The sequence below is a fragment of the Ruditapes philippinarum genome, unplaced genomic scaffold (assembly GCF_026571515.1).
Source record: "Ruditapes philippinarum isolate M1 unplaced genomic scaffold, ASM2657151v2 ctg6058_1_1_1_1, whole genome shotgun sequence".
Taxonomy (NCBI): domain Eukaryota; kingdom Metazoa; phylum Mollusca; class Bivalvia; order Venerida; family Veneridae; genus Ruditapes; species Ruditapes philippinarum.
Window position 1 is genome coordinate 88,464 of NW_026862683.1, and position 16,286 is coordinate 104,749.

At 32.2% G+C, this 16,286-nt stretch overlaps 1 protein-coding gene across 8 annotated transcripts in view; it reads right to left on the reverse strand.

Annotated features, from left to right (window-relative positions):
* Nucleotides 1-3,317, reverse strand: part of LOC132719870 (uncharacterized) — a 90,084-nt gene extending 86,767 nt beyond the window's left edge. For 7 of the 8 annotated variants that reach the window (XM_060703810.1, XM_060703809.1, XM_060703806.1 and 4 more), the window contains exon 1: nt 1,523-1,607. The gene's annotated coding sequence lies outside the window, so the exon portion shown is untranslated. Of the gene's footprint in view, nt 1-1,522; nt 1,608-3,259 lie in introns of those variants that run through there. The other variant, XM_060703807.1, reaches the window with a different exon arrangement.
* Between the last annotated feature and the right edge of the window lie 12,969 nt (nt 3,318-16,286).

Genomic DNA, 16,286 nt, shown 5'->3' on the forward strand with positions numbered 1-16,286 from the left:
CTGTGTAAATCTTGGTATGACGCCACAGCAGACTAAGGAAAACTTGGAAAGTGTATCTTGAACAAAAAAAGTGTCATAGTCGTTTGTTTATAAGTGGCACAAACGCTTCCATGAGGGTAGAGAAGAACTTCAGGATAATAAGAGATGCGGCAGACCAATCAAAACTTGTTTCAATGAGAACGTTATGCGAATGAAATTGAAGGCAGAGGTAAAGGGACACAAGTTAACCAGGTTCCATGATTTACAGTCCAAGGCATTTTCTGTGTTGCATTCATTTAATAAGAACATTTTCAGTCAGTGGGTACACAGGCATGAACGATGTGTAGAAGCTGGTGCTGCATTTTTTAGAAGATGTAACGCCGACGTAACTTAAGTTTCGAATGAGCTGCGGCGATCAGCTTAACATGTATTTTTGAAAACTGTCATTTTGGATAAAATATACGGAATATTTATCTGAAACTTACACATCAAATTGATAAATGATTGAATAAATGTCAAATATAATTATATTAACTTTCCTTCCCCAAAAAAACAATTTATGGAGTGTGTCCACGAATATATTGATCAACCCTCGTATATTAGCCAGCATATCAGTGGAATGGGCTCTACATATCACTCAGCTTGTTGATGTGAACATTTGAGTCAAGATTAAAGAATATCTCCAAAAGTTAAAAGGATTTATAGAATATGGAGACAAACTTTCAGACATTTTAATCTTCAAGAGAGACCAGGCTTATCAGCTGCATGGTTTCTGCATATTATGTTGTAATGGTGAACATTTGAGCTAAGTTTGAAAATATTCTTTCAAAGGGTATAGGATTTTTAATGCGACCTAAATTGTCTGACCTTTTGTCTTAAAGTGAGACCTTTATCTTGAGGCAGCAGTTGTGCACTAAATTTATTCTGCACATCACCTTATTAAGGTAAACATTCAAGGCAAACTTGGGGAAAATTCTTCAATGGGTATTGAATTCAAAGAGTGGACATGGAATTACTTGATATTTGACCTTCAATGGCAACATTGACCCTGAGCAGTAAATCTGCAAATAGGTTCTGTAGTTTATCTTGTTAAAGTGAACATTTCAGTCAAGTTAGAAGATAATCAATTCATTCAAGAGGTAAAGAATTGCATAGAGGGCTATGGCATATATTTTAGCTCCCCCATCCATTACACGGTTAAACTTCTTTGCCTAACAATAGAAGATATCTAGTTGTTGTTTTTATTTGAGAATTTCAATTTCACATTCATCGCCATCTAAATTTGTAATGCAGGAATGTGAAAAAATTAGGAATTAATGGTGCAAAAGTCAAGCTGGATTGTGCAAATATGTGTGCTAATACAAACAAAATGATAAGTAAACAAATCAGTATTTTGAAATAAATCATACAACTGAAATAAATGAATTAGTGCATCTGGCAGCTTAGACATTATATTTTAAGCCCCATTACAAATATCAATGTATTAAAGCAGTCGTATGTTTCAATTTGATTTATGGTAAATTATTAAATAATATTTACCTACTTTGTTGTACATGTCCTACACAGATTTACATAGCTCTAAGCATTACTTTTTGCGCAATCCTTGTGTTTCTTTCACATTCCTGCATTAAAGGTATACATTGAGAATTAAGTTATAAACATAATATATTGAATGTCAGCATCACAAAATAAATAGTGAAAAGTAATTCTGTATATAGAAAATAAGAAAGAAAGAACAACACACCTAAAAATCCTAAAAAAAAATGATGAAGGGGACATCTTTGAGTTCAGTTTAACTGTCAGTTAAATAAATGTAAATACCTGATAAGACCTTAATGGCCCAAACAGATATCTTCTTAAATTTGTAATATAGTACTTCTTTATTTTTGACAACTTTATGCACAGTATATTTGCTTTTTAAAATACAGTGTACACATACATGTCAACTCTCCCACTTTAAGCGGGAGACTTCCACTTTCTGCAGCCATATTTTCAAGATTTATCTTAAATTAAGGGGTATTTTCACAAATTAAAGAAATCTCCCTATTTTTAATGTCAGAATTTCCTTCTTTATTAATTGCAACTTCTAAAATCTCTCTCGTTTTGAAAAAAATCTCCCACTTGATCATCAAAAAAAGTTCACATGTATGGTGTACATTGTACATCAAAAGGCATGGGTTCTTCACATTTCCTTGTTGGGGTGAACAAATGAGCCAGGTTTACAGAAAATCCTTAAATAAAGTAAATATACAGACAAGACAAGAAATTTTCTCACATGGGACCTTTAGGGGTGACCTTGAAAAAACCCCAAAGGTTCAAGGGTGGAGATTGACTGACTTATGATGTATAATAAACTCGATTCTTATGCCAGACTTATGGATGTATACAGTTTACCCTGGCACTGTAGGGCAACAATTATTACACTGGCAATGTGGGGCAACCATTATTACACTGGCAATGTGGGGCAACCATTATTACACCAACAATGTGGGGTAACCATTATTACACTGCCAATGTAGGACAAACATTATCACACTGGCACTATGGGGTAACCATTATTACACTGGCAAAGAAGGGCAACCATTATTACACTGCCAATGTGGGGCAACCATTATTACACTGGCAATGTAGGGCAATCATTATTTTACACTGGCTATGTAGGGCAACCATTATTACACTGTCAATGTGGGGCATCCATTATTACACTGGCACTGTAGGGAAACCATAATTTCACTGGCAATGTGGGGCAATAGTTATTACAGGTACTTTTTTTAAGAAGGATGTTAATCAAAATTACTTGTTTCTTATGTCATTTCCATTGTGTGTCATGTGTTAAAGAGCTACTGATTTATATAACTGCAGTATAACATTCCAAAAGGGAATTTTGTAATTTTGTAACAATAATTTGAGATCAATCAGAATGGTTAACATGCTGTGAAAGTAAACTACGAGTGTAATATCCTAAACGGCCATTAATTAATGACAAATAAGATAACTTATTCACAATACTACTTAAATATGACGCAACTCTTTACTTTCTAGCGTACCTTAATGTGTTTATAACATCAGTCAAATATATTAACCTGTTAACAGTATGACGAACTATTTTGAGGACGGATCAAACTCGTAAATGCAAATTATTACTTTACAGCATGATTAACTTTCTTTCGATTAGATCCCAACAAGATAGATAGAACATAATTGACCAGCTTATTTTTACTATTAATTTCTGTTCAATATTTACAATTCATAATACCGAAAATAAGTTAATAAAACTTACACGAGTTACCACAACTTCCACATGTCAGCCATGTTTATACAGGTGCGCTGTCAAATTATCGTAATTTGATTGGTTGTATCCACGGTATTGTTTACATCACGTGATCAATGTACAAAACCGCGGGAAAATTCGAATACTCTTAATTAAAGGAAATCCATTTGCTCCCTGTTTTTCCAGAATGAGTTTTCTAAAAAAGAAAGTTACATTATTAGTCCCAGAGTCAAGTAGAACTTACATATACAGTAGATCTAAGTCAGATTCATATTTATAATCTGATATCTTTTGCATATCTTTCTATTTCAAGTGTCCCAGTTTATTTATGCATGTAGACATCTACATCTCTGGTCTATGTAAGAAATTCAAAATCTATGTTTTTGGACCTCAGTTGAGTGCCTTTAAATATCTAAGCTCTAGCTTTTCTTCTAATTAATTTGGGTGTATCTTTCTTTTCAGTTAAAGTAAAGTTACATATTTTAACTTGTATTTTATGAATGATAATCAACTTATACTGTATTATAATTGTGTTTATGTTTTTCTTTAATATGTTTATTATTTTGAAAGCACATTAAGATTGACTAGATCTATTTTTATCTATTTTTTTTTGTTCTGTTCTGTAGAGAAATATTTTTAATAATGTTGTTATGATGAATTTAGAGCATATTAGATGCTTATATTTTGATGAAAATAGTGCTGATGTGACATATATATATTTTGTCAGAAAGGACACAAAATGTAAAAAAGTGGTATTTTGACTTCCATACAAAATATTAAATAATGACCTGCAAAAACTTAAAAGATGGCTCAACTTTATGGTCAATAAACTGTAACAAGATAGCAAGAATAAAAAGCTTTTGAAATAAAAGCAATTTTTGAAGCCTAATGGACCTTTTAACCCTTTCGCTGCCAGAGGGTTATTGTTTTATTGATCACCTATTTGCCAGAGGGTTTTCTAAGAAATTACTGTATTATTAATTAATATAATTATAATTATTTGTTATTAGTATTATAATGATTATAAATGTTTCCAAATCTGTTAGTATAATGATAATTATTGTCGATGGTATAATTTTCTTTATATTTTTTATTATTTTTATTATTATATAGAGGATATTGAATGAGTGTAGTTTAATACTAAATTTATTGAACGAGTTGAATAAAATCATGTTATGCGAGCCTCTGGCGAGCATTATATTGTTTTATTCAACGAGTTCAATAAATTTAGTATTGAATCTACACGAATATAATATTCTATTTATCACATATATAAAATAAGAACAGTAAACTGTTAAAATGAGTAATTTTTCAATGACGCGCCTATAGTGTAACGCCAACATTAGCGCGCTTTAACGCTATTAGTTTCTATATAGCGCAAATGACGTCACGTCATTGAAGTGTTATTACACTAGTGTAATATCGTTTTTATTAAATGGCTTTATTACACTCCTGCGCCGCGGTTTATGTGATAATAATATTTATTTATTATTATTATCATTATTATTATAGAAACGGCTAAAGCCGTCCATATGGCAAATACGCCGAAAATAACAGGGACGGCATAAGCCGTCCCTATGGCAGTGAAAGGGTTAATTACAAAAGTTGCAGGTTTTCTACCCTGTTACAGTTGTATTTTCACGACTTGTAAATTTTGTTGGCCTAATGGTTAAGGTGTATGCCTCTCAACCCAGGGATCATGGGTTCGAGCTCAAATTGAGTCATGATCATGTTTCTTCATTATGACACAAGTCAAGTACTGGTTGGTTCCAGGAAGCAGACTCGAAAGTGATTATTTGTTTAAATTAATATGTTTAAACCATATTTCTACTTTAATATATGTAACATTGGACATAATTCTTGAAGTATTGAAATATACAGGTAAAGGTAGTATAACAAGCAATTATCATAGTATTGAACAATCTATTAGTCCCCTACCGGTTAGAACCCCAGCAACACTCTGATGGGCCAATGGCCATTCAATTATGCCATTTCATGAATGAATGACATGAATTAACTTAAACCTTTTGAGTTCTAAGTTTGTCTATATCATAGTAAAATAATGTGTTTCCCTGCCTAGTAAGGTAATTACGTTAATACAACAGATAATCAAAAGGTACAGTTTTCTCAGGATGAATAAGTATAACTAATGTTTCAACTTTTCTCTATTTTAAGTAAATTTGTTGGAAAAAATCTTTAAAAATGATCTCAGGAAACAGTTTTTATGAACAGACAGACAGACAGACTGAAGGAGACTCTAAAGTTAATTTTTTAAACATCCCTGTTACCAAAATATAACATTTTTTAAAGCGAAATGCTTAAAGAGGAGATAACTCTTTGAAATAAAGATGCTAGATTTATGAACATTGTCATACATGATGTGAGTGTAACAAAGAACAATTATTTTAAGTTTAAAGATACCATTTTAAGTCACAAAGAAGAAAAGTAAAAAAAAATACCAATTTTCAAATATACCAGTAATTAACATGTATATATATATATAAAAGATGTTCGATTCCTTGTGTGGATCTCATGTATAAAAAAGTATGTTTTGGGAAATGCAGAGTACAAAGTTCGTTAATTTTTTATACGTTTATTTCTGTTAGCGCTTTCAAATGTTTTTACATATCTTCCATGTTTTTACATTTCATATATATATAATGTAGGTGTTGATAATGAATGTTTATTTTGAATTTGAAGTTTGTTTGTTTTGGGTTTTACGTCATATCGTGACGTTCCAGCTTCACTGGTGAAGGAAGACCTCAGGTGCCCTTCCATGCATTATTTCAGGCACTAACGGGGAATTTGAAGTAAATCCATGAAGAAATAAGAAAGTTACAGAATGAACTAGAAATGTGTCCATAGGACACGGGTGCCCCCACCGCGCCACTGTTATCTCAATCTTTTTACTAAGTCAAGGGAAATAACACAATAATACAAATATTTGATAAATCCACAAGCAAAACCCCAGGTGCAAATTTAAAATATGCTGAGCAACCTGCCCTTAAGGTTTAATGACTATGTCAAATCCAAGTTGAAAAATTGCAAAAAATTTCTAAGTGAAGGGCAATAACTCTAAAAATACTAAATAAATCCAGACGAAAATACCTGGTGCACAACTGCACATGCTGATCAATATTTCTGTAACGTTACATGATTCTAGGTCAAATACTTACGTGCGACACATGTTGAAAATTGCGAAATTTTACTAAGTCAAGGGCAATAACTCTGAAAATACTAAAAATATCCACACGAAAATACCCAGGTGCACAACTACATATGCTGATCAACATTCCTGTAAAGTTTCATGACTTTAGGTCAAATTCTTTTTGAGTTACGTGCGACACAAGTTGAAAATTGCAAAATTTTACTAAGTCAAGGGCAATAACTCTGAAAATACTAAAAATATCCACATGAAAATACCCAGGTGCACAACTACACATGCTGATCAACATTCCTGTAAAGTTTCATGACTCTAGGACAAATATTTTTTGAGTAACATGCGACACAAGTTGAAAATTGCAAAATTTTACTAAGTCAAGGGCAATAACTCTGAAAATACTAAAAATATCTACACGAAAATACCCAGGTGCACAACTACACATGCTGATCAACATTCCTGTAAAGTTTCATGACTCTAGGTCAAATTCTTTTTGAGTTACGTGCGACACAAGTTGAAAATTGCAAAATTTTACTAAGTCAAGGGCAATAACTCTGAAAATACTAAAAATATCCACATAAAATTACCCAGGTGCACAACTACACATGCTGATCAACATTCCTGTAAAGTTTCATGACTCTAGGTCAAAAACTTTTTGAGTTACATGCGACACAATTTGAAAATTGCAAAATTTTACTAAGTCAAGGGCAATAACTCTGAAAATACTAAAAATGTCCAGACGAAAATACCCAGGTGCACAACTACACATGCTGATCAACATTCCTGTCAAGTTTCATGACTCTAGGTCAAATACTTTTTGAGTTACGTGCAACACAAAAGTGAACGGACGGACGGACGGAAGGACGGACGGAAGGACAGACGGACGGACGGAAGGACGGACGGACAAGGGTAAATCTAAATGCCCGCCACTAACGTGGGGGCACAATAAGAAAAATTCAAAAGTTAAGGAGATAATTCTGGAACTGTGGATTCTAGATTTATAAACCTTGTTATATTATTATGATGTGGGAGTTTGAAGGAATAAAAAGTTGAAATAAAAAATACCAATTTCTTGGAAAAAATCTAAGTTCAAGGGGGGACATAATTCTTGAAATAGTCGTGCTAGAGTATTGCACCTTCTCACAAATGTTGAGTGATAATAAGAAACATATATATGAAGTTTGAAGTAGATACATTAAGAACTAAAGAAGTTATTTAAAAAAAAAAACACACTTTTTTTTCATGAAATTCTAAGTTCAAGGGAGGTAATTTTGATAATTTTTGTGCTAGAGTTGTAAACCGTGTCACATTTGATGTGGTTGAAGACCAGAAACTTATATTTAAAGTTTGAAGTAAATACCTTAAGAAAGAAAGAACTTATAGTGAAAAAGCGTTAACACTAGAATCAGAAATCTTGAAATTCAGTCTATTTGTTGCCATAGCAACCAGAATTTTCAACATAGGAAGTGCATAATCTCCAGACTGCCATCTACCCATATTTCAAGTTTTATAAAAATATTTTCAGTACTTTTTGTGTTATCACTGGATCCAGTTTATGTGTTAAATTTGCCATATTTTCAGTCTATTATTGCCATAGCAACCAGAATTTTCAACAAAGGAAGAAAAGAAAAAGCTGTACATAATCTCCATACTGCCAATTATCCATATACCAAGTTTCATAAAAATATTTTCAAGTCTTTTCACATTATCGCGGGATCCAGTTTTGTGGACGGACTGACAGACAGACGGACAAAGGGTAAACCTAAAGTCTCTCTGGTTAAACTGGTAGGGGACTAATAAAGGAAATGGATGGATCTTAAATCAGTTTATTATCCTGTTTGCAAAGAGTTTGGACTAAAAGTAATGTGAAATTATCTTATTATATATCATATACAACCTTTGGTGCTGAATTTTGCTGCAATTTTCTTACACTCAATTTGTCACTGCATGCTTTAAAAATGCAACTACAGATAGTAAATAAAAATGAGTTAAAATATTCATACCATAAAATAAAAAACAACTTTATTCAAATGCAAGTTTTAATCAACACTTTAGACAATAACAAAAATTACAAATAACAAAGATATTAAGTATTTTTAGCATTTAATCACAAGAAAATGCATAAAACTGAAACATTTATCTCACAAATGATATTTTATATAACTTTATTTACATAGAGATAAAATGAACTAAAACCTTTTTTATATGTTAATTTTGCGTCCAAAACAAATACTAGTCAGTGAAATTTACATTTTTTAATGCCTTATAGTTATAGTGTAGTGTAGTATTTTCTTTTGACACATAATTATAAATACACGTACACTGTCAAATATACTTATATCTACAAGAGCCTCCTGCCTAGCAGGAGTCATGCTAGACTTTTTTTTTCTTTTAAGTCAAACACATTAGTGGAATATTATTGTAGTAAAGAATACACCTAAAAAAACATATTTTTCTTCCACAAAATGTAATACAAATTTCATATCAAATTTTGACTGTCACAGTCAAGGTCATTCAACAGTCAGGGTCATATTTGAAACAATTTTGTTATAATTGTTCTTTTGTCCAAGTACAAATCAAATCCATAAATAAGTAACAAAGATATGGCAAACACTATGGTACTTTGACCTTTAGTGTCAAGGTCAAATTAAGGTCAACTTCAATTAAATCTTCTGAAATGTCTTCTTTCAAGGATTGTTATGCACAAGACTAAATACAATCAATACATCACTTATAAAGTTAAAGCCAGTTATAGTTACAATAATTTGACCTTCAAGGTCAATGTAATTGACGAGTCAAGTTCAAATTAAGTTTGATCAACTTGAATCATTGTCCTTAGAGTAGTTGTGCTCAGGTATGAAGAAAATCCAATTATAAATAAAAATAACAAAATTATAGCCAATTATACCTAAAACAAGCAAAATTCAATAATTTGACATTTAAGGTCAAAGTCATTGATGAGTGAAGGTCATAATTAATTTGGTCTACTTGAAGGTCTTGTCCAAAGCACTGTTGCCTTTAAGTATGAAGACAATCCATTCATAAATAGCAAAGTTACAGCCAATTATAGTAACAAGAGGGCAATGATGGCCCTTAAGTGGCTCACCTGTATATAGGCCCCGGAGTGGGGCCAGTTTAAACTCCGGTGCTTTTATTTGAACAAACTTGGTAGACACCCATTAGAAGATGTTTCATGCTAAACATCTAAGGTGTAGGTCGTTGAGTTTTTTAAAAGAAGATTTTTTAAAGTTTTTTCTTTACACATATAGTAAAAAAAACATTGACACGACTGGGGCAGGGCCAGTTTTGACCCCAGGGCTTTTATTTGAACAATCTTTGTAGACACTTACTAGAAAATGTTTCATGCTTAATATCTAAACGCTAGATAGTCAGGTTTTTTCAAAGAAGTTTTTAAGTTTTTGCTATACACATATAAGGTAAATCAATGATCCCCTGGGGCGGGGCCAATTTTGACCCCAGGGCTCTTATTTGAACAAACTTGGTAGACATCCATTAGAAGATATTTTATGCTAAATATCTTAGCTCTAGCTCTTTGGGTTCCTTAAAAGAAATTTTTTTAAGTTTTTGCTATACACATATAAGGAAAATCAATGACCACCAGGGCAGGGCCAATTTTGACCCCAGGGCTCTTATTTGAACAAACTTGCTAGGCATCCATTACAACATGTTTCATGCTAAATATCTTAGCTCTAGCTCTTTGGGTTCTTTAAAAGAAGATTTTTAAGTTTTACTATATGCATATAGGGAAAATCAATGACCCCCTGTGGCGGGGCCAATTTTGACCCCAGGGCTTTTATTGGAACAAACTTGGTAGACACCCATTAGAACATGTTTCATGCTAAATATCTTAGCTCTAGCTCTTTGGGTTTCTTAAAAGAAGATTTTTAAGTTTTTACTATATGCATATAGGGAAAATCAATGACCCCCTGGGGCATGGCCAATTTTGACCCCAGGGCTTTTATTTGAACAAACTTGGTAGACACCCATTAGAAGATGTTTCATGCTAAATATCTTAGCTCTAGCTCTTTGGGTTCTTTAAAAGAAGATTTTTTAAGTTTTTACTATATGCATATAGGGAAAATCAATGACCCCCTGGGGCGGGGCCAATTTTGACCCAAGGGCTTTTATTTTAACAAACTTGGTAGACACTCACTAGAAGATGTTTCATGCCAAAAATCTAAGCTCTAGCTCTTTGGGTTTTTAAGAAGAAGATATTTAAAGTTTTTTCTTTTTGTTGCCAATGGCAACCAGAGTTCTGCATGGAATTAAATTCTTTGAACAATTTTCATAGGTGGCCACCAAAGGAACATTCCTGTGAAGTTTGGATGAAATTGGCTAAGTGGTTTATGAGGAGATGTCATTTAAAGTAAAAGTTTACGGACGACGGATGGACGGACGACGGACGAAAAGCGATCACAAAAGCTCACCCTGTCACTTTGTGACAGGTGAGCTAAAAATCAAGCAAAATTCAAACATTTAACCTTGAAGGTCAAAGTCATTTATGAATGAAGTCAAGTTCAGACTGATCAACTTAACTCTTGTCCAAAAGGTAAATCCATTTAGAAATAGAAAAATTACTACCAAACACGAAAGTTTCTGGACAGCATCTGCAACACCAACATCAACAACAACATGACTGTAGCAAAAGCTCTCTTTTGTTGAGCTTATAATTAAAGGAACTCCTTCAAGTCAAAAAGTGTACATATAAAACTATAAAATTTGAAAATCTTACATTCATCAACTTGGGCATTTAAAAAGGAAAAATTTGCAAAAGATAATAAGGAATATACTCATAATTAAATTGAAAATCAATCATTAAGGTTGATTCTTTGCACAATTTGAGTTTTTGGCTTCCTTTGCACATTATAATCAATCATTATTCCAAAGTAGAGTGAGCAAATTACATTGTATTTGAAATCATGCATATGAGTAATTGGTATAGACTAGCATCAAATGATATAAAAATCTCAAAACATTATTTCCAGTCCCATCAATAAAGGTCAAGTCCCTTAAGGCAACATTACCAAGAAAGCACATAAAAAACTAGATTGTATTAAGTCATACAGACTTAGGTGCAATTTTAACAATACCACTGTGGTGAACAGTACAGCACAAATAAACATTATTACTAAACCCATTACGCGATATACACTCCTTTTAACGCCTTTTTCACCCCCCCCCCTTTTTTTGTTGTCTCTAATGGTGAAAAAATGCCTTATTTAGGCCCCCAACACTTGTTTTTGTTTGAGAAATGTTGTTAAAAAAAGTGACCACTTTTTCGGCGCAGCGCCCCCAACTAAAAGATACATCAGGGGGTTGTCAGAAGGGGGATGTGCCCCCTTCTGTTTGGGGGGTTTGAAGGGGGGCAGAGTCCCTCTCATCGCCAAGAAATTTTTGGACTTGTGAGAGGCTATAAATGACCCCAGATTGATCATAAGGTAACGTGTAACCAACACTGAAAAGCATTTGACTCTATCTCAATCAATTGAGAAGTTGCAGCACTTTGAAAACAATTTTGATGGAAAAAATCAACGCAAAATAGTGATTTTTGGCAATTTTGAGATGTCCCCTCGTTGCCATGGTAACAGAAAATTTAAGCCTGAGCATGTTGTTTCAAGGGCAATGGTCCAGTCAACATTTGTGCCAAGTTTGATTAGTGTTGAAGCAGTTTTTATAGTATTATAGCAATTTGAACTTGTAACGGGAGACTTTTACATTGATTCTCCACTAAACATTCAAATTCGGCTGTGTGTAATAGTGAGTAATTGACATTTGCGAATAGTTACCAAAACACCTTTTTTTGTTGGTTTAACTCATGTATAACATTGAACACATACTGGTTCTTTTAACATTTCACCAAAAAACTTGTAATATATCCTGACAGTAAGTTACCAAGAATTTGAGATTTGTGCAAAAACAGATACGTTACCATTTTTCCAATTGCTTTCAGAGACTAGATAAAAACAAGCAATTATCATAGTATTGCAAGCAATCCATAAGTCCCCTACCAGTAAGAGCCCAAGCAACATTCTGAAGGGCCATTGGCCATTCACTTAGGTTCCTATGTTAAGTGTTGAAAAAGTTCTTTAAAAGTGATCACACGAAACAGTTTTTATGTACAGACAGACGGACTGAAGGACACTCTAAAGTTATTTTTTAAACATCCCTGTTATCAAAATATAACATTTTTAAAATCCTATCATGATTGAAGAAGTTGGAGTAAAAATTACCAATTTCTCAAAAAAAAGTCTAAGTTCAAAAGGGGCATAATTCTGGAAATAGTCTTGCTAGAGTATTGAACACTCACAAATGTTGAGTGATAATAAGAAACATTTAAATGAAGTTTGAAGTAGATACATTCAGAAAAAGAAGTTATTAAAAAAACAATGTTTTTTTTCATGAAAATTTTAAGTTCAAGGAGTAATTCTGATAAATTTTGTGCTAGAGTTGTAAACCTTGTCACATATGATGTGGTTGATGACAAGCAATTTATACTTAAAGTTTGAAGAAAATACCTTAAGAAATAAAGAACTTATAGTGAAAAAACTTAAAAACTAGAATCAGAAATCTTGAAATTCAGTCTATTTGTTGCCATAGCAACCAGAATTTTCAACATAGGAAGATAAGAAAAGAATGTGCATAATTTCTATACTGCCATCTACCCATATGTCAAGTTTCATAAACATATTTTCAGTACTTTTTGTGTTATCACTGGATCCAGGTTATGTGTAAAATCTGCCATATTTTCAGTCTATTTGTTGCCATAGCAACCAGAATTTTCAACATAGGAAGGAAAGAAAAAGACGTGCATAATCTCCATACTGCCATCTATCCATATATCAAGTTTCATAAAAATATTTTCAGTACTTTTTGCGTTATCGCGGGATCCAGGTTATGTGTAAAATTTGCCATATTTTCAGTCTATTTGTTGCCATAGCAACCAGAATTTTTAACATAGGAAGAAAAGAAAAAGACGTGCATAATCTCCATACTGCCATCTATCCATATATCAAGTTTCATTAAAATATTTCCAGTACTTTTTGCGTTATCGCGGGATCCAGTTTTGTGGACGGACGGACTGACGGACAGACAGACGGACGGACAGACAGTCAGACGGACGGAGGGTAAACCTAAAGTCCCCTCCGGTAAACCAGTAGGGGACTAATAATTAGCATGAATATACACGATTTGGAAATTTACTATCATTCTTTCAGCAATATAGCACCAGTATATATTGCAACATATTATGCATCGATATGCATTTTTTTTAAAAAAAACTATGTCTATGAATAGCTTGTGAACTGAAACTGATGAAAATGTTACTTATTAATCAGACTTGTTTATTCCAAATACATTATTTACTTATAAAAGCATTTTAGGCCAATAAAAATACTGATGTTCCATACTTATCTATTGACACAATGTAGCTCGGATTTACTTAACAGTATAAATTTATTCCGCTAAGTGGAAACGAATATTAAATCATAGTAACGTATCTGTTCCACCGTTCTACTATGAACAAAATTATGAAAAACGCTGAACACGTAGATAGATATTCATAAAGATTTTTAAACAACTGACCAATAAATAATATGTCTGAACCAGTACTTTTAATATTAAACAGAACACACAATATCATCTACAGTTTTTTAGGTTTTATTGGTTTATGTGTAGCTTCAAATAGTCAAATAACATCGTGACTTTAAGAAACAGATTGAACTTATTAAGAACATTTAAATAAAGACACTCATCTATTAGAATATGTAACAGCTATATTAATGTGAGTTGTGTGAATTGACATTCTGTATTTCGTTTTTTTTTTTTTTTGGTTCATCTGCTGTTCAATTGTCTTTATTTTTTCTATATACTTTTTCTTTATATACTGGTACAATCTCGATCTATGATTTTTTCATACTTGGTGATATGAGTAAACCTACATGTATATGCTTATCTACATTTAACAAAATTATATCAGAAACAATGGTACTGCTTAAAAACAACTTAGTAATAATCAATCCATATATATGTGCACCTCCAAGATTTTGAGTTATATCCAATTAGTCCATCCCTACCATAGACAGAAAATCTTTATACGACCCTGACTAAAATTTAGAAACTAACAGGCATTCATTTAAAAATACTTTAATATGTTTTTTTTTCATTAAGTTACAGTGCTGTTATATATTGCCTAACCATATATTACTTATTTAAACCAAAGTTTTGTTGAAGATTTATTTATATATTAAACAGTACTCAAATCTTTTTCTAAACAGATACGTTACTATGATAAACAGATACGTTACCAGATGTTTATACAGTCCTTTACATTTTATTTTTATGCAAATTTTGCAAACCAAAAAGATATCAACATATATTTATTCCAGGAAATAAAACAGTAAATCTTTATATGTTTCTTTTCTGTTTTCAACATTTTATTTCCTAGAAAACTCAACTAATCCTTGAATTTCAAATTCCTGATTCACATTTTCAGTTTTCCAATAAAATCGAGATCTAAGCATCATTTATTGGCTACACGTATGTTATGCTGTGAATTTTTACTCGAAACCATTTCAAAACTGAGCAAAATCGTCAATTAAGATTCAAACAATAAATATTGGTAACGTATCTGTTGGTAACGTATCTGTTGGTCAAAAAACTAAAATATATCAGATATACACATATGTTTGCCAAATATATTAAAATATTAAGTTTTGTAAAGCATATATTTGAATAATGCATAAATGCGATCCTTCTTTTAAGTGCTGGTAATAGTAAATGTTTCTCAGTGGGATATCATGGTAACGTATCTGTTTCACTTTAAAGTATAATCCAAATTGCCTCATCATTGCAAAGTCATTGTGGTTCTAGTATGTATATTCTAGTCAAAATTATTTTTGAATAATATAATATGATAAAACTTGAGTTCAATAGCAAAATATTAATATGTTACACGTTCATATTACTCTTACTCAGGTTTACCCTAAGTGTGGTAACGTATCTGTTTAATATATGAGGGACATGCATTTCAGCTGGTAACTTTTTTCCAAATTCGCTGTAGAAAACAATAAAAATCGCTCACTTAGACATTTAAACAAAAACTTAATACTTAAGAGGTTTTTCTTCAACACATGTTTCAGGTGAAATTATGTAAAACCAACAGTAATGTGGGACCCAAGCCTGGGGACATTACATAATGGATTATACAGCACCTCTGCATGATAATATTTTCGTAAAAATCCAACAGACTAAGTCATTAATTTGAATGCTTTACATACATGACCATGTAATGAAGCAATAGAAAGCCCAAAAAGTATTTTTCAACTGCAGTGCAACTAAATATACTCGAGGGACAGAATATTTTCTAATTTGCACGTTTAGTGGAGAATCAATGTTCAATGAAAACAGCCATTTTTCACAAAATGCTCATGAAGTAATGGGTTAAATATCACATGCTTTTTCTGCAATGAAATATTTACGATAATACATACATGTAGTTATTTAGACTTATAAAGATTTAATCTAGCATGCCCTTACAATGTTAGAACCAAAAAGTGATAAGTTTTTGTCACCACTATAGAGCCAGGCAAGCCTGCACTTCTTTAAACTCTGGCAAGACTCTACACTGATGGTAGCTCAATTCTTGCATTTAATAGTGAAAGCTCACAAACTTTGAATGGACTGTTCAAAATTTAGAGCAGGAAAATCTAATACACAAATTCGGCAGGCTATGGGTTAATGAACGACACTCACGTTTTTGAAAGCATTAGAAATAAAAATATCTTAAAATTAAATCCACTTGTCCTGCTACATAAATATTCAACCCAATTATGTATTCTTTTTTTCTATAAAACTATA